Source organism: Cydia splendana, chromosome 4 (genome assembly GCF_910591565.1).
Source record: "Cydia splendana chromosome 4, ilCydSple1.2, whole genome shotgun sequence".
NCBI classification, from domain to species: domain Eukaryota; kingdom Metazoa; phylum Arthropoda; class Insecta; order Lepidoptera; family Tortricidae; genus Cydia; species Cydia splendana.
In genome coordinates, this window is record NC_085963.1 from 15795884 (window position 1) to 15816283 (window position 20400).

Consider the following 20400-nt stretch of genomic DNA (forward strand, 5'->3'; position numbering starts at 1 on the left):
TTTTTATCGTTTTGCTGAACATGGTTACGGGTTACGATAAGAATACCACGTCGATATCGTATAAAGTTATCCACTATCATTCGTAAGTGACCACGATTGTCTATGCCTAGAGTTTATGAAAAATCCATTTAATGCCTGGCTTTATTAAAATGTCGGACGTGTGTCGGAAGATGTTTGAAAACGAATAGTTAGTTTTATTACTACACTTCCAAATTGAAAAATGTTTAAATGAGTGACAGCTTTATACAAATTGACTTACATTATAACATGCACGGATAATCGTGTTTTCTCAACTGACAATTCACTTGACATTGACAAGCATCGCGTACGCGCATGATTCAGTGAATTTAGTGAAAATACAAACCAAGTCGAAGAAAAATACTGATTTGCTGTGTAAACTAAAGGAAATGCCACCCAAAATGTAAGTTTCTCTAATTTATTTATAGAAAAAGTTATAGTTCGTTTGATCATTAACTGGTTTTGTCATGAATATGTTTAATTTCAGTCGATGCTTCGGCGCACAAGAAAATGCTAGCCAAATATATAACTCAGCATCCCCTGTTCGCCTACACCTACAGGGAGATTCATGAGCCTCTCGGAACCCAGAGATACAAAATGCAATGCTGCACAGTGCACACAAGTTCTAAGATCTAGAAGAAAGGATTGAAGATGTAAGTACACCTTTCTTAAACTAAAATCATGAAAAGTTTCTGGTGCCTTTTAATATTATTGACACTTAATATCTATTTCTTCTCATTCTATCTATTATGTTCTACTAAGTGACAAAAGTTTGTTAAAAACCTGTTCTATCACTACTATAATTGAAGGAAGTTGATTTGGCAACAATGATGTGTAAAAATTACACTACAACACTACCTATGCATACATTTATTCACACTGCATAAAAAGTGCATACTTAAGGGTTCTAACAAATATTAAAATCTTTGAAACCCGTAGACCTCACTTTAAAAACTTATATATTTTTTTACTCTGTTTGTATATTCTAGAAGCTGGTTTTGTAGCAAGAATAAAAGTTTATTGAAAAAGAAAAAGACACACTTTATGCCATAAATCTAAGACATAAAGATAAAATATTATTAATAAGTATTTAGTTTTTATGCCCGTTCCGGATGTCCCGCTCACTTAAACTTTAAGTCCTTCCTCTTCATAACCGTTTTATGTATGATTGTTTTGCCGTTCAGGCAACCTATCTATGGAATGCACTCCCTCTACCTGTAAGACAAGCCCCAAGAAAATTTGTTTTTTGAGTAGTCATGCTCGGTAGTTATCTGCTAAATGTCTCGTCTAGTGTCTATCATCCCATATACATATTAGTACATTTATTTTTATAACATATATGTATGTTTATGTTAGTATGTATATCTAAGATATACCTACTGCATTTGCTTTTTGATTGGTTTTTGCACCAACCTTTAGTGTTTATATGTGACGTCCCACGGGTAAAGGTACCTTATGGCGGTTGGCGCTTACGCTATTAACTATTAACGCCGCTCCAATATTATTGCGGCGCTATGCGACGTAAGCGCCAGCCGCCATAAGGTACCTTTTGCCGTGGAACGTCACATATTTGTTTCTATGGTTGACTAGTAGGTGATAGATAATGCCTTTTGGCATTAAGTTCGCCATTTTTACGTAATTCTATATTTTTGTGCAATAAAGTTTATAAATTAAATAAATAAAGTAGCCATACCCACAAGTAACTTACAAATTCCCTGCAAGAGTTAGGCCGGCGCCCCACTGCTGCGCACGCTATGTACACGACCCACGTTCCTATACAAAATTTCGTGGGCTTGCCCACGGTTTGTATTAAAACGTGGGCCGTGGATGTAGCGTGCGCAGCAGTGGGGCGCCGGCCTTATTCAATACAAATAAATTGTATTAGTACCTATTCTACTAAGATTATAAAATAATATAATACCTACTCGTACAATATTCTTACTTATAACATGTAGGTAATATAGGAATACTAGGAACAGTTATGTTAGCACTAAAGCTGGCCATATACATTTGACAGCTAAGTTTGACCCACTTCCCGATTTCCGATTGAGCTGAAATTTTGCATACATAACAATATGTAAATCGGATGACAATTGCAATATTATGATGACATGGAGCTGATCTGATGATGGAGACATGAGGTGGCCATGGGAACACTGTGATAAAACAACGCAAACTAATTGTGCTTGGTGTTGTTAGAATGGACTCATGGAGTATTAGTTGCCTGTTGAAAGAAAAGTACAGTCAGCGATAAAAGCTTGTACCAAAAATTATATTTTTGCCAAAAACTTATTTATATTGTTAGGGCTTGGGAGTAGAAGCTGGTTTCTTTACTGCTGGCAGCTGGAATATTTTTTTTTGTGTTTGGTAAAGTGGTCTATTGTACCTATACCTGACTATGGGAATGATTTTAGCAGCCTATGTATGTGTGTGGGTATGTTTGTGTCGTATATTACCCTAGCATAGAATATCTGAGATAAATACATTTTGATAAATAAGGTGTTGGTTGGTTTGTTTTTATGACGCAAGTGGTACAGAACTACACTTGATACATAATACAACTTTAATAACGGATAAATAATTACTAGAACAAAATTCAATTTATTTTCAATCGATAATTTGGACAACTGTAACAAAAAAATCCCCCTGGCTTAAAAACGAGAGCTTTCTAAAAGTGACATTAATTTCACATAATTTGCAAATGAACCGCTGTAAGTACTAGCCTGCGCCTGACCTCATCTAATATAATTTGTTTCTGTTTCAGTCATAACATATTGGAGGCTTGAAAGTGCACATACCCATAGATTGGACGTTAAGCTCAACGAGACCATGCGATGCATCTCAGGCACTATCCGATCTACAACCGCCACTGGCTGCCGGCATTGAGTCACATTGCCCCTCCTCACATCCGACGACTCAAGGCGTTGAAGAGGGAGGCTGAGAATATCACGAATAACGCCACAATGCCTGTCCACGAGGAATTCTGCCGCCCGACTGCCCGCCGACCCTGTGCTACAGCTGGGAGCCTGAGCAGCTTTAATATTTCGGATAGGTGGATAGCGGAATGGTCAGCTTCGGCAGCTCGGAGTTGCTGTATATCTGACCCAACTAAAAAACCAAAAGGGTTTGACCTTCCTCGGAAAATCTGGTGGCGCCTGAGAACCGGACATGGCCGCTGCAATTCAGCCACACAAATGGAGATAGACGGCTTTCCCACTTTGCGAATGCAGAATGCAGACCACTTAGCATATCTTCCAACGCTGCCCACTCCACTCCTCCTCCACTCCTGGGCCTGTTGAGGACCTGAAGACCGTGACACCTGACTTGGTTGCTTGGCTTGGCAACCTCAAGGCTACACTCTGAATGCCCTCATCAGTTTATGATATGAAATGAAATCACTTTATTGGAGCATTCCACGAGCTGTCCCGTACAAACGCATTTTATTTCCTGTGTTGCGACTTTTTTTTTCGCCATTTAAAGCAAGCGATTAATTTTCCGTGCATGTTTGACCATTTGTCATAGAAAAGGAAACTCTTATACCTGCAAATCTCCAGAAAATCTGCATTTCTACGGGACAAACGGTAGACAATTGCATGGAATGATGCTCCATTGCCAAAACATGATAAGTTGATGGTAGAAAAAATATTAGGAATACAAACCATATACCTACATATAAATTCTATGATAAGTATGTACTAAGTTATTCTAGGTTAAGTACTAACTTATTGTCTACTCTATACATAGGTAATTACACTTAGCAAGACATGTTGGCCGTGGGTACCAAGCTCAGCATGTGCTAGACTGGCGTCCAGCGCTGGTTTTCAGTTTGGCCCCTTTTTGTTGGAGGTCTGAGAGGAATGTTGATCTTTTCTGCGCCGTTAAGCATTCTATTTATATTGGAAACGAAACTTATAGATGAGCAGTTATGAAATAGCAATACTACAATAATATGGATATCAAATAAAAGCTAGTGAGAAGACCATTCCAAAAATATATATATGTGTCATACCTATCCACAAATAAAACAACAAACAACCTTTTCAGTTCATTAGTATTATCATTAAGCGTTTTACAACGTAAGTTAGGCCGTCGAATCAGACAGAATGGTAAGGGCCCCCGCTCAGTGGCGAAACTGGGGGGGGGGGGGGGGGGAACCTGCTTCAATAGCTGCTGCTGCATATCTGTGACATGTTGTCTATCGACGACATTCATCGATATGTGGACTACTGAGGCTTCCTATACACTATACAGGATGGCTAAAAAATAACTACATTCCCGTTGCCAGGGAGGTTTTGGGATTATACTGAGTAAATTTTGCTACGGGACCAACCTCGAAATCGCGAAAAAAATAGTTTACCCTCCCATAGAAATTGGACCAGCCAAAATGTATGAAACAGCCAAATTTTTTTTCGCGACTTAGGGGTTGGTCCCATTTCGTTTCGGAGAGGGGGGGGGAGGCGCAAATTTGGTGCCTGCCCCGGGCGCCATATGACGTTCCTGGTACAAAAGCTGTTCATACTTCATAGTAATCCAGCGATAAAGCTGCTGGCATGATGGGGACTTTCACACCGGGTACGGCAGCCAATGATTTGTTTGTACACCTACATTTAATGTGTAAATAAACTTTGTTTAATTTTTTGGCAATAGTTGTTTTATTTACCCATTTATAATATTCTCTCTAGCACAGAGCCGAAATTGTTAACTTATCTATAGAGTTTAGTAAACAAAAAAGACTTGACAACACCACAAGTGACGAGAATTGTCATTCTTGTATCTACCTAAATGGAATTTAACATAGTTTTTAATATTCAACATTAGTTATTGGCGTATTGAGTCTGACCGCAGTTATAGTCACTAAAGTAGACTTATTAGCATAATAGCAGTGTTGGCCGAAAGTTAATCCAAATTGAAAATGCTGGCCAATAACCATTATAAATTGAACCGTAAACTGTAATCGTCCGTTACGGTTTAAGGTTCAATTTATAATGGTTAATGGCCAACATTTTCAATTCGCATTAACTTTCGGCCAACATTTTTCTCTCTGGATAATAACATTAAATATTTTGATACAATTTGTTGTATATCATATCAACATCAACTACAGCCATGCCCCTACAGTTGTTCTTTTTTTTTAATTTTTATTTATTATAAGAGTTAGAAGCATTTAAAAATTTGTATGTAATCTGTCTTCCGCTCCTAATTTTTACAATAATCAAAAATTCGAACGTAGGGGCATAGCTATATGGTTAATATACATTAAATTATGTAAAAATATTTTCCATAATGTCAATATCCAGAGAGGAAAATGAGGACTACGTTTGTATGGAGAAGCGGAATCGGCCATCTCCCTTTCCTCTTAAGTAAGAACGTGCCTAAAATGTTTTTATTACCTATGCTTTCATTGTACTATACTGCATATGAGTCGGATTTTACATTTAGAAGCTATAATATCACAAATTTTGTACGCATAAGGCTAAAATGAAAAATAAGAATAAGTGACACCTACATTGAAGCATGCCCGGGAATGGTGTTCTGTGTGAAGATTATCCGTCTTGAATGTTTACTAGTCTCTACTTGTATAGAAATATAGGTAAATTAGGTAGGTATTTGTGTGATAGTAAAACATAGTAATAGGCGAAATATGTATTTATTAAGCTTATTAAGAGCCGGTTTTGTGCATGCTTGCATGCTTAGGAAGTTTTTTAGGAGCGTCTTCTCTAATTTTTCCCTTGATCCACGAGAAGTTTTCTGGAAGAAAAAGAAAGGAAATAAGTAAAAGTAGGTTCATGTGGCAGCGATGGAGTAAGTATTTTCACATGAGTGCAGTCTAGTGCACTCAAGATATATACTAAACAATCGCCAGGAATAATATCCATTAAACAAGGCAGCACATTAGAACTAGGTGCTTTAGTTAAACCTAATAAGTATTGCATTCCCAGATTATATATCCCAGAGATAACTACTTATCATACATAACTATCAAACAATGGGTAGGTACATATCTCAATGCATAATACAGCCGCACTCATACTTATTCAAAAAAGGAAAAGTTACTAAGACAGTCCTTGTGGAAAGTCACAGTTTTTTATGTCTAATACTTAATTCAGTGCTCAAAAGAACTTACCTTCTGTTTACAGCATCTACAAACTGCTCGAGGTTCAGGCTTACAGTAGTGTGGCCAATCCAGTCAGTAGTGCTCCAATGGACAAGCCATGATCTTGACTAGTCCCACGTTGGTAGTTAATTGCCATCAGCTAGCAGGTGTAACTGTTACACACCAGCAGCTGCTGCTGCTGGGACCAGCAGCTGCTGCTGCTGCTGCTGGTGTAGGTGTGCTGCTGGTGTGGTGTATACTGTTAGAACCTAAAACAAATAAGTACCTAATTACAGTACCGGCCAATAATATATCACCTCCATGCTTTTACGGTATAACTTTTTTTATATTTGTGAGTGACTTCCACAGCTTTAGGTAGTTTAGTAGTATTCCTTGTCCAGTGATGAGAAAAATTGGTCTATGTAATGATTTTTTCATAGAGGTTTTTTGTTTTAATGTATGGTCAACTTCATTATTTTTAAAGAGCTTTTTTAGTAATATGCTGAGTCTCTTATTGTAGTTCACAGTATTTCAGTATTTATAATATCTTATACCTTTAAACGAGCAATTCTTGTATATTTATTTATTTATACGTATATATATTTAGGGGATATCGGAAACGGCTCCAACGATTTCGATGAAATTTGCTATATATGGGGGTTTTCGGGGGCGAAAAATCAATCTAGCTAGGTCTCATCTCTGGAAAAACATGCATATTTATATAAAATGACTAGTAAAATATGAAATCTACAAACTAACCTACTACAAGTTCATACAAAAACACACAAAGGTGATATGTTATTGACCGGTACTGTAAATCTAATGTTGTCAAGTAGATTTTCCCCTTGGAGGTTAGGATATGAATGTTGAAGTAAATAGTAGCTTAAGTAACCTCTGTTAGTAGGTTAGTAGCATAAGTAAGAGATTGTACAACAGATATCTTAACATACTAACTTTTACATATAATAATGAGGCCGGTACCTAGTATTGAAGAGTTTAGTAGCATTGTCATTAAGACGTCTGTTTTACATAGAATCAATGATTTCAAATATAATAGGGTCTATGCATAGAATACATATTAACTTTATAAGAAACACTGCAATTTTATAGCTTTACCTTTGAGATGTTTTGGTAGGTAACCCATCACCGTTTTGAAGCTCGGCGTTAAATTCGGCACATAAGTAAATGCACTGCACACTCCTTACGCACTCTGTAAATATGCCGAAACTCTTCGTCCGTCATATCAAATGGGCTACAAGTGTTTCTTAAAGCTGTTTACGATATTTTTCTTCAACAGCAGCCGCGAGTAGGAATAATAAAATTTGACTTCCCTGCGAAGAAAATATTGACAATATTATATACAGCGGAACATTGTAACTAATAACTCTCAATATAATCATAGAAAAACTGATATTTACCTGTAATTTATACCTTAAAATATGATTATTCACTACTTTTGCTTTCACGACAAGGCTTATCGTCATCTAAGAAGCACGTAGTTAAAATTAACTAAGTTGAACTGTCAAAATGGGACAATCTGTCAAATTATCCACATCTTATCCAACGACCATGTTATGCAAATTGTCTTCTATCATCTACCGCTGTCAAATGTGGATAACTCCATATATCGTCTGCAACCATAGTATGGACGATAAAACCGACGATAACGGCCGTTTTATCCACACCTATTGCGTGATAACTACCTTGTCGTACAACCTTGCAAAGCCCGCTGATCTAGTTAACATAAATAATGATTTACACAGCTGATCGATCTAATATTTTCATAAACTTTAAAACCTTAATTATAATGTACAAATGTTAATTAAAATAAATACATGTAAGTAACTATAATGTATGCATTGAGTAAATTAATTTTAAATAAAAGCAAAACATTCTCACGAGAAATCCCAAACAACAAACAAAAACTTAACTAAGTCAAGTTTCATAGTGGGCCATTAATCAGAAAAAGTGATTGCTGAAACCAAAGAGAATGGAATGTGTATAGAGAATGACTGTCATGGTGAATTTTGTAGTCACGAAGGTCATGCTGCCATCTGTTGACGCAGTATTGAAACTAAAGATGAAAATGTATAAAAAATACAAGAAAACATATATTTAAACATATAAGGATAAATGATTTTTATTATTTTCGGTGCCGTGACCAGGATTAAATATATAAATAGTTCGTTACATAAAGTAGCCACTTTGGCTACATTTTTGGTGCCGTGACCAGGATTAAATATATAAATAGTTCGTTACATAAAGTAGCCTCTCTGGCTACAACGTACCTAAAGCACCACAATAATAACTTTGGACGTCATTTCAGAATGTTAGTATCTTATCCGTTTTCGTATACCGACGTATACATTACTTATGAGAGTCATGAACATAAGGATAGAAATAAAAGAAAACTATTAAACAAGCTGGCAGTTCGTGCTGCCATTAATGATAGAACTGTAATACGACGCCTGCTTAGCTGGCGGTAACATTTATGATCGCTTGGTAATAAAACATTAACGATTAAGAACGAAAAATAATATGATGACCGCTGGCTACGCCTCGATGGCTCAGTCAATGTCACCAAGAACTTTCGGTAAGTGCTAATATTTTTATTTTCGTATATTTTGATTCAACGTGGTGTAAATAGGTAGCTATTAGGCCGATTTCATTAGAGATAGAGATATTCATTAATCATTACATCACAAATTATCATTTTGGCATATCGCCTATAGGTAATATTGTTTTTTATAACTATTTATTTACTCTGGGCAATTAACATGAAAAATTCCAACGCACATGCTACGAAGGTAAGGTCCACGAGCTAGCAATAGTTCAAACATTATTCGTGGTCGCTATACCTAGACCTCGCTTAAGCCGTGACGCAAAACCATACTGTATAACGATTTTTAACGGACTTATAAATTCTCACAAACTTTTCTCTGTAGGTATCTTGTTTTATGTATAGGAATACAATCCAGTTCGAATTCAATTTTCAGAGTGTACTAAAACATTCAAGTGCGGTAGGTATGACACAGGCACAGGGGCGACATAATATCTACATTGTGTAGCATGTTTGTTAATAAACATCTTTTATACAATCTGCTCCCCGTACAAACTTCAACCCCCTTTTTGCCCTAACGCCCTTTTCCACCCCCTTTTCACCCTTACGGGGTGATTTTGGGGTTAAAAACTATTCTATACCATTCTCCATAACAAAAACTATCTACATACCAAATTTCAACTAAATCGGTTCAGCGGTTATTGATTTCCCATACAAAATTAAATGTCTAAATAAACTCACGAAGGAGCATGACATCGATATTTTCAACAGCAACATCCAAACTGTGCGGCGTATCCTGACAGAGGAGTTCTTTAAATGAGCATGGCTTAGTGGAATGTGAAATTTCATTGTGCTGTGTTTTTTCTGTATTTCTTTTGAATCTTCTTTAGTAATACGAATTCAAAATTTGCTACTCTGCCTTTGGCGTTGAAATGTATGTGTAGTGCAATAGTGCTAACCACCAATTGTTTTTGTTAATCTGTATTTACTGGTGAGAACCTGTAATTGGCTTCTTGTATCACATTTATAAAACCTATTAACATGTTAACAGCTGTTGGATCTCCGAATAGTAATAAATAAATAAATAAATAAATAAAATTCCACCCCCCCTTTCACACCCTTAGGGGCAAAAAATTTCAATTTTTTGAATTTTTTTGTTGTTTGTGTACTAAGACTATCTTACATACCAAATTTCAGCTTCCTAGGACTTCAGGAAGTACCCAGATATGTACCGCTGAAACGCTAATAACCTCTACATCTCGGTTAATGCCTGGTTGCATCCTAAAGAAACCCTGAATCGGTTTGGGGACCTACACAAAGAGATTACGTATAGCAGTCAGTAGTTAATTTACTATTTATGGCGCAGGCACTCTTTTTTAGGGTTCAAAAAAAGCCCTGCTATCGTACCTACCTATGGTAAATTAAGTATTACGACCAAATAAAGGCTTAAATTAACTTACCGAAGTACCGACTAGTCACTAGAGCATCAAGTAAGTTTAACTAACATAATGTAATAAAACTCCTCACTCGTCTGGATGATTTTTATATTTCAGATCACAACAGATTAAGGTTACAAACTATTAGCACTAGTTAATTACTAATCTTTCTTTTTTAACGCTTACGCTAGCACTGATGATCACCAACTGCCGCCAACGGCCTACGGCTCAACCGCCAACGGTAACTCCCCACCATCACACCTTAATTTTTCCAACTACCCTTTTTATACTTAAGAATAAAGTTGTGATGACGGCAAGGTACCGTTCAAAATTAACCTTAATATATAACTACCTACTCTTATTATAATGATTAATTCTAAGAAATCACAACACTCGGTCATCCGACTGCGTGCTATCTCCGGAGCACGCTAAATCACAACACTTCTCAACCAAGGACCGGAAAACCCCTCTTTACGCTTAATCCTATCAATTCGGTAACCCAATCGATTCGGTTACCGTATCATTCGGTAACCCTATCATACTGTTACCTGATTGTAATGGTAACCTTATTGAAACGGTAACCCTAACCTTTAACCAAGTTAATCTCAAAACCCCATCGCGATAGGGTTTTTGTTAAGGGTTTTTAACAGGTTTTCATTCAGTTATGGTAACCTTTATTATCGGTTGCTTACTGGTTTGCTACATTAAAGTAGTTTTAGTGATGTGCCGTCAGAACTAAAAAAAATACTAAAAAATTTGTTTATTTTATTTACTTTATTTATATTTTGTTGATTTTATTGATTTTACTTATTAAATTGATTTAATTTATTGAATTTGTTGAATTTATTTATTTTTTTGAATTTATTTAATTAATTTTATTTATTTTATTTATTTTATTTATTTTATTTATTTTATTTATTTTATTTATTTTATTTATTTTATTTATTTTATTTATTTTATTTATTTTATTTATTTTATTTATTTTATTTATTTTATTTATTTTATTTATTTTATTTATTTTATTTATTTTATTTATTTTATTTATTTTATTTATTTTATTTATTTTATTTATTTTATTTATTTTATTTATTTTATTTATTTTATTTATTTTATTTATTTTATTTATTTTATTTATTTTATTTATTTTATTTATTTTATTTATTTTATTTATTTTATTTATTTTATTTATTTTATTTATTTTATTTATTTTATTTATTTTATTTATTTTATTTATTTTATTTATTTTATTTATTTTATTTATTTTATTTATTTTATTTATTTTATTTATTTTATTTATTTTATTTATTTTATTTATTTTATTTATTTTATTTATTTTATTTATTTTATTTATTTTATTTATTTTATTTATTTTATTTATTTTATTTATTTTATTTATTTTATTTATTTTATTTATTTTATTTATTTTATTTATTTTATTTATTTTATTTATTTTATTTATTTTATTTATTTTATTTATTTTATTTATTTTATTTATTTTATTTATTTTATTTATTAAACTTATTTAATTTATTTATTTTAATTATTTTAGTTATAATATAATAATATTTATAATAAGAACACACCACACAAGTAGGTATAAAGATAAACAAAGGAAAGGCAAAAAAACTTGTTTGTGCTGGAGGCTTCATAGACCGCCCATGCCAACCTCGGTTATTCAATAATAAGTTGAATTTAAGTGTGCGTAAAGATTACAATCGTTTGAACTGGTCAAAAACCTCATAATGAGGTAACTGAATAGACTGGGTTTTTATTTCGGTTACCGGTAACAGAGGTTAACTCGATCTGATACGGTTACCGAATCAAAGTGTTACCTTATTAAGCGGTTACCGTTATGGTAGGGGTTTTTATAAACACCTCTAAAATAACCCTATGAAAAACCCCGGTTAAGGTAACCGGTTCCTGTCCCTGTTCTCAACTGATACTTGACTTAATCAGAATTACACACAATATCTGAATACAATATTTGTTTAACTTAATACTAATTATTCCATACATAGTTTTTTTTTTTTTATTGTTCTGAGATTGACTCGTCAGAGTCCGATGACTCAGAACCAGATGACCTATTAACCTGCAGTGCCTGCACACTAATCCAAGGACGCATTCGGTCAGATGCTATCACACTATCATATTTCGTTGTGTTAAACCCTGGTACGTTAGAAACTCTGTAGCGATCATTACCTAAACAACTAGTGACTTTGTACGGGCCGATAAACTTAGGCAAGAGCTTCTTACTTTTTCCATTGTTACAGAAGCTGGTTTTAGTAAGTTTCACCAAATCACCGACAGAGTACGAAACCGCTGGCTTTCTCTTTGAATCATACAATTCTTTTTGGCGTTCTTGACTGTGTTTAATATTCTTTGAAGCCTCTTGCCTAATCTCATCGACGCGTCTGTTAGTTTCTGTCAGCGAGGAGGCAGATTCATCGATATTACCGGAAGCACTAACACAAGAAGACGAAGTGATCCCTTGACCTTCATCTAAGACGTCATCTACCAAAGGGTCACGAACTATTACGTCATACCCAGTACCTCTGACATTTGTAGCTGACGCTAACTCATCAATAATTTCCACGACATCATTGTCAGTTGACAATTTGTTATCGATGGGACAGTTCGACTTAACACCAAAGAGGAGTTCAGAGGGACTCTTTTTTGTTGAAGCATTAATGGTATTATTAATACCCCATTGTACTTGACCCAGTCGCTTGTCCCAATCACGTTCATCACTTTCAAAATTCTGTGTAGATAGAGCAGTAAGAATCGTTTGATTAAATCGCTCGGCTTGTCCGTTTGCCCTAGGACAAGCGACTGCGTTAAGTACATGTTTGATCCCTTTGCTGGCACAAAACTCTTTAAATTGGCCTGAAGTAAACGCAGTCCCACGATCCGAAATAATCCTACGAGGTATCATGAAGTCATTAAATAAACTATCCAATACCTTGACTACGTTCTTTGTCTTTGTGTCTTTGACTGGTCTAGCGAAGACATATTTAGTAAAACCGTCTACGATAGTTAAAATGTAGCAATTGCCAGCTTTACTCTTAACGAATGGCCCTAAATGGTCCAGATGCAGAGTGTGGAACGGCTGTGCCACCTTCTCTATCGGATGCAACAAGCCAGTATTGGTTCGAGCTGCATTATCTTTATTATACGCGCAGTCGATACAAGACGCAACGTATTTCTTCACAAAACGTCTTAATTTAGGGAACCAATAACGGTTCTGAATGCGTTCCAACGTTTTAGCACATCCGAAGTGACCCACATCATCGTGGTTCGCCCTGCAGATTTGCCACCTAGCATCTTTAGGAACTACCAAACGTAAACCCTGTTCCTTTTTCTGTGTAACGCATGGTTCTTAACAACAAAGTTGTTCTTGACATCAGAAACCTCTTTATCTAAGCTTGGTTTTAAAATTTTAAAGATTCTCTCTAGCCTAGAATCAGCCATTTGTAATGACAAAATCCAATTATCAGTACTTATGTGTAAAACATTGGCCGATGGTATCATCCCTTTGTTTTGTGGAGGATTGCGGCTCAAAGCGTCCACATGACTCATTCGACATCCGGGTCGGTATTCAATATTAAAGTTATATTCACTTATGGTAAGCCACCAGCGCGCAATCCTCGGAATCAAATCACGCTTCGTAAGGGTCGTTCGAAGCGCATTACAGTCCGTGTACACTGTGAAGTTGAGTCCCAGAAGATAAGATCGGAATTAGAAGGTCGTCCATATATGCTAAAGCGCTCTTAAACCTCCGCGAACCCAATAACCCATTCATCATTTTTTGAAAAACGGCTGGCGCGTTTGCCAACCCGAAGGGCATCCGTTTAAATTCATAATGCCCGTCCGGGGTGACAAAGGCCGTCAAATGTCGACTATCTTCTCCTACTGGGATCTGATAATAGCCGGAAGCTAGATCCAACGTAATGAAATATTTATTTCCACTCAAATTCGACAACTGATCGTCAATTAAAGGTAGGGGATATTTGTCTTTGATGGTTTTATTATTGAGAGCTCTGTAGTCGACACAGAGCCTAGACTCTCCATTCTTTTTCTGAACCAGTAATATTGGACTAGCGTAATTTGAGTTCGACTCCTGTGCAATATCATTTTTAACCAGTTCATCCACAATATCCCTCACCTTTTGACGCTCAGGATGCGACATTCGATAGGGCCTATACACTACCGGAGTCTTGTCATGTAAATCTATATTCATATTAGCATCTTTAGCACGTCCTAGCTCGTTAAGGTTTTGGGCAAAACAAGATCTATATTTTTGGAGGAGTTGATGAAGTCTCTCGCGAGTTTCCTCATCGACCCCTTTGCCTACTCTAATTTCAGATTGCTCAATCGGCTTCATTTCCCTTTCATTGTATTCAGACTGAACGACCAAAGTCTTAACTTCTGTAATTGGATTGACTCTCGCTATCAATGTCCCTGCCCTAAAGTTGAGTGGCGCTCTAGTTAACGAAGTTACAAATACTACTGCTCTACTCTCCTTCACCTCATAATAACCCTGATGTAGGTGATATTCTTGATTGGGACTCATCCTGGTTCCACCGTCCGAGTAAACATTGCCAGTGTAATTATCTTTAGTGTATACCTCCAATAAACCTCCCTTTACTACTGTAGCATCTTTTAAGATATAAAGACCGATAGCCTGATTTTGATTTTCGGAAAGTTCAGAGGGAGTATGATAAAGGAACAATTGCTTATTGTTTTTCAATGCTGTTACACATGGCTTTTCTGTAAAGTCCCTTCCGATCATCAGCGAATCTTCCAAATACGCGTCATCCACAACCAAAACATTCAACTCCATCTCAACTTCGTCAATCCTAACATGAACAGTAGCCTCCGCTTTAGGCACGACTGCCGAATGACCAAAACCTCTTAAGGTGGGCAACGATGTGCTTCCACTTTTTATTAATCCCAACGCGACCGCATCTGTATACCGAATTAGACTACGCGCACAACCGAAGTCAATGTAAGCGCCTAACATTTGTCCATTAACGCAAAGTCTTATGAAACTTCTCGTTTGCGGAATCATCTACACTATCATTAAAATGGTTAGCATGGTTAGAAGTGTTAGAACAACCTTCTGATGTTTTTATGTCAAAGGATGCTCTTCTTTCGACCTCATCAACATCTACTGATACTTTCAAGACCTTTTTGTCAGTAGGCTGACTGCTAGAGCTACTGGTATTACGGGGTTGCGTTTGTAATGGTCTCCTAGAGCAATTCTCGTCATTATGCCCTACTCTGTGGCATTTGCCGCACTTAACGATTGGCTTGGGACAATTCAGGTAAACATGGCCACGCTCATGACAATTATAACAAGTGGAGTCTACTCCCCTGTTACTAGCAGAGCTTTTGTCAGAAGGATTACTACGAAAGTCCCGTCTCTTTGATGAATTTGAAGCTGACGGGCCCCGTGATGCGTCTTTAGATTGCGAGGGCTGTTGTGATGCTAAATAATTTAACAGGTCCTCCGGTTCCTCACATTTGAGGGCTTGGGCCCCATTTCTAACTGAGCTGTCATTGATTCCGTAGATTATACAATCAACTGCCTTCCGACCGACAATCTCGCACCGACTCAATAACGCAAGTTTCTCATAAAAATAATCTCTGAGAGTTTCGTCCGTGCGAGATCTTCGGTTTAACATTTCATCTAATAGTTTGCCATAATTGACATCATTCGGGAAAGCTTTTTTTAATTTACTCTGCCAGACCTCCCACGAATAGCTGAGGGATGGCAGGGACTCGTACCAACTTTTTGCCAATCCACGTAACTTCTGGAGCGCATAATGTATTATTTGCTTCTCATCCCAAGAATAAATCTCGGCGCACTCGTTTACCTTCTTAATCCATCGTTCGACGTCTTGAGCTTTGTTGTTAGGGTCGAACTCCGGAACAACATTATTATTAGAAGTGGTCTTACTTGGTACTCCTTGAAGCGCAGTAACTATCTTCAATAGTTCATCTGCAGTTACTCCCGTTCGGCTCCTCTTACCAGAAGTTTCGCCAGCTTCATCTGGTGTCATGGACCTCCTTCTCCTGCGCTTACGTCTGGGGCGCTTCGGCGTGTAACTCTGCTCCTCGTCAGAAGCTTTGCCAGCGTGTTCTGGTGTCGTGGACCTCTTTCTCCTGTGCTTACGCTTGGCGCGCCTCGGCGTGGGACTTTCCTCATCATCTGAAACACGTCAAGCGCATTTTATGCTCTTTACTCAAACCCACTCCCTAAACTTATGGGTCTAAACATCCAATCGCTCATCTCTTTAACTCATCTCTCTTTAGACTTGACTCTTTAGACTATTCAGACATTTTAGACTCATTAGACTCATTAGACTCATTAGACTCATTAGACTCATTAGGCTCATTAGACTCATTAGACTCATTAGACTCATTAGACTCATTAGACTCATTAGACTCATTAGACTCATTAGACTCATTAGACTCATTAGACTCATTAGACTCATTAGACTCATTAGACTCAATAGACTCATTAGACTCATTAGACTCGTTAGACTCGTTAGACTCGTTAGACTCATTAGACTCATTAGACTCATTAGACGCATTAGACTCATTAGACTCATTAGACTCATTAGACTCTATACTCATTAGACTCATTAGACTCATTAGACTCATTAGACTCATTAGACTCATTAGACTCATTAGACGCATTAGACTCATTAGACTCATTAGACTCATTAGACTATTGAGACTATTTAGACTCTTTAGACTCTTTAGACTCTTTAGACTCTTTAGACACTTTAGACTCTTTTAGACTCTTTAGACTCTTTAGACTCTTTAGGCTCTTTAGACTCTTTAGACTCTTTAAACTCTTTAGACTCTTTAGACCCTAAACTCTTTAGACTCTTTAAACTCTTTAGACTCTTTAAACTCTATACTCTTTAGACTTAGCACACTTACATGGTCGCTCACATAAACAGCACACCTACATGGCTATTAACTCTCTCTGGCAGCACACCTACATGGCCGCACTCGTAACAGCACACCTACATGGCTATTAACTCTCTCTGGCAGCACACCTACATGGCCGCACACATTAACAGCACACCTACATGGCTATTAACTCTCTCTGGCAGCACACCTACATGGCCGCACACATTAACAACACACCTACATGGCTATTAACCCTCTCTGGCAGCACACCTACATGGCCGCACACATTAACAGCACACCTACATGGCTATTAACGCTCTCTGGCAGCACACCTACATGGCCGCACTCGTAACAGCACACCTACATGGCTATTAACTCTCTCTGGCAGCACACCTACATGGCCGCACACATTAACAGCACACCTACATGGCTATTAACGCTCTCTGGCAGCACACCTACATGGCCGCACTCGTAACAGCACACCTACATGGCTGTTAACGCTCTCTGGCAGCACACCCACATGGCCGCACTCATAAACAATACATCTACATATGACTGTTAATTCACTCTATAACTGGACAAACAATCCATCGCATATAGGTAGGTACACTGACAAATTAATTCTATACGACTAGTTGCGTTACTTTATAGTTAATAAAGTGATTGCTTCGTGTCATGTAATTTCAATCTTTTTCGTGTACACCTAACCTTGCGATGAAATTGTTTGCTGTCATTTCATTTCAAATGAAAGAATAATAGATCCAAAGTTACTCACTTTTTCCGTCCGGCATGGCGAGCAACGCAAGCTCACGCCCACTTCTGACTTGTAATAAAACTCCTCACTCGTCTGGATGATTTTTATATTTCAGATCACAACAGATTAAGGTTACAAACTATTAGCACTAGTTAATTACTAATCTTTCTTTTTTAACGCTTACGCTAGCACTGATGATCACCAACTGCCGCCAACGGCCTACGGCTCAACCGCCAACGGTAACTCCCCACCATCACACCTTAATTTTTCCAACTACCCTTTTTATACTTAAGAATAAAGTTGTGATGACGGCAAGGTACCGTTCAAAATTAACCTTAATATATAACTACCTACTCTTATTATAATGATTAATTCTAAGAAATCACAACAATAAAGTGACAAGGAGCAAACAACTTGAACTCCGAGAAGGTATTCAGGCAAACGAAGTGTGCCACCTAGCCAGATAGTTTGTGATACTTACCGCGCTTGGAGCCACTTGGTAACAATTTTACGACCACCGTTGTGTGATTGGTTTATTGCCAAATATGTATTAGTTTTTTTTTATAAAAGTGTTTTGTTCCTGGAAACGCGGCGCTATCGGTATACACGTTGTTTCCGGTACGGCTACCACCAGTTTTGACATTGACGATACGCTCGCGTCTATAGTTCGTTTTTTTTAGCATTAGAAAGAACTTGAAAGAAGGTAAGCGATCTTGACATGTCTTTTAATTGAAAAACGCTTTTTAAAAATCAGTAACTATTACTTATGAAAGCAGAAGAATATAAATGATCGTATTAGATTCATAATTGTTACATATTTGCCGTCACTTATTTTTAAAACGTGTTTTTCAATTAAAAGACACATCAAGATTGTTTACCTTATCATTCATTCTTTTAAAATTATGGCTTCAGCCCATTGGGGCTATTTCGCCAGTGTCAAGGTCGTAGTAGCAGGGTAAAACGATTGAAATTGTACGGTTAGTACAAGACAGTGTACGGTGATTTAGCTCTTGTAAAGCGATAGCAGGCTTTACAAGAAACACGTGGACAACCGGCCGTTGACTCCAAAATGATGGTTAAACGTGCTTCAAGATAAATTCTCCATTCACTGCACACTACCACATTAGTTTACTGTATAATAGGCTATCGATATTACACTTTAAACAATATTAATGAGCAAAAAACAAATCAATCAATCTCGCCGCATGCCATCAAGATGGCGCTCGAACCGGAAGTCCTTTACCTTATTTCTAATGCTAAAAAAAACGATCTATACGTAAATTACTTTTTATAGATCTCGCTTGCACTAATATGCGAGTACGAGCGAGATGCATAGAAAGTAAGTTACTTAGACGCGAGCGTATCTGTCAATGTCAAAACTGGTGGTAGTGCTTCGGGTGTGTAATTGTTCTAGTAGGGATATGGTGTTTTCACATCACCTATTCGAAAAAGGGCTTTTTCTTCCCCGCTAGGAGGGATCAAAGTAGCACTTTTCTTCCCTGCTAGGAGGGATCAAAGTTGTACTTTTCTGTTCTAGGAGACGATTTTTTCTTTCTTAATTCTATTTTTTTTTTTTTTTGGTCAAATAATACATATTTTGGAACATAACAATTTCCTCATAGTTGATGTCAAAAGCAGTATGTGTCACACGGTATCAAAATGATTTCGTCTTGGGCATTAACACTTGAATCCCTCATTACGCTCAGGATTCTACTTTACTGTAGAATCCATCGCTTCATTCAGGATTCAATGTACGCCCTTGACGGAAATATTAAGGAAGGAAGAAACTAAGAAAAAACACCTACCACATGAGTAGGAAGATACTTTTTCTGGGTTTCTTTAAACATAAATCTTCACTTCGCACTTCAATTCAAAATAGCGAGTCTAATTTACGAAATTTTGGAGCGCGTGGCCTTGACCGGTCGGATAAAAAATACACGTGAGGTTATGTTGGGGGATGGGGGGTAATCAAAAATCTCACCAAATATCACCAAGGGGGAGGAGGGGTCAAAAATTAGCCGAAAACACCTCGCGTGATTTGTGCACAACCCCTATAGGAATACAATCCAGCTCGGATTCAATTTTCAGAGTGTACTAAAACATTCAAATGCGGTATGACACAGGCACAGGAGCAACTTGATATCTACATTGTGTAGCATGTTTGTAAATAAACATATCCATAACAAAATCGGCTGTTTTTTAAGTCTCATTTTTATTATTTTTCTCTTTTAGGAAAAGTAAACCTTAATTTAATTTCACAGGGTTGAAAACACAACAAACATAATTAGCGTGGTACGAGTTTGTAAAAGCAAGTGGTCTTAATTTGACTGTGTATTTTATTTTGGAGGTCAAATAATTTTGTTCTGTTATTCCAGAGGCTTTGTTGTGCCGCGTGTTTGCTTGCGACTAACTCGACCGACATTGTACCTCTACCTACAATACTCGTGTATTGTAGGTACGGTCGTTGGGAATTTCCTACTTTTCGCACTTGTATCGTAATGTACTATTAAACTATGTATAAAATAAACTGACAGGATAATAAACCTAGTCAACCCGCAAATTCTTGATAAGTGCGTTGTTTCAGATTCGGAGCTGTCATCCCCACATTCAGGGC

General features: G+C 36.9%; 1 long non-coding RNA gene across 1 annotated transcript; it reads left to right on the forward strand.

The window, feature by feature from the left end:
• Positions 1–4126, forward strand: LOC134789521 (uncharacterized). Its single transcript, XR_010144085.1, has 3 exons — positions 1–421; positions 506–671; positions 2783–4126. It is a non-coding gene; the product is annotated as an uncharacterized LOC134789521 (long non-coding RNA).
• Positions 4127–20400: the final 16274 nt, after the last annotated feature.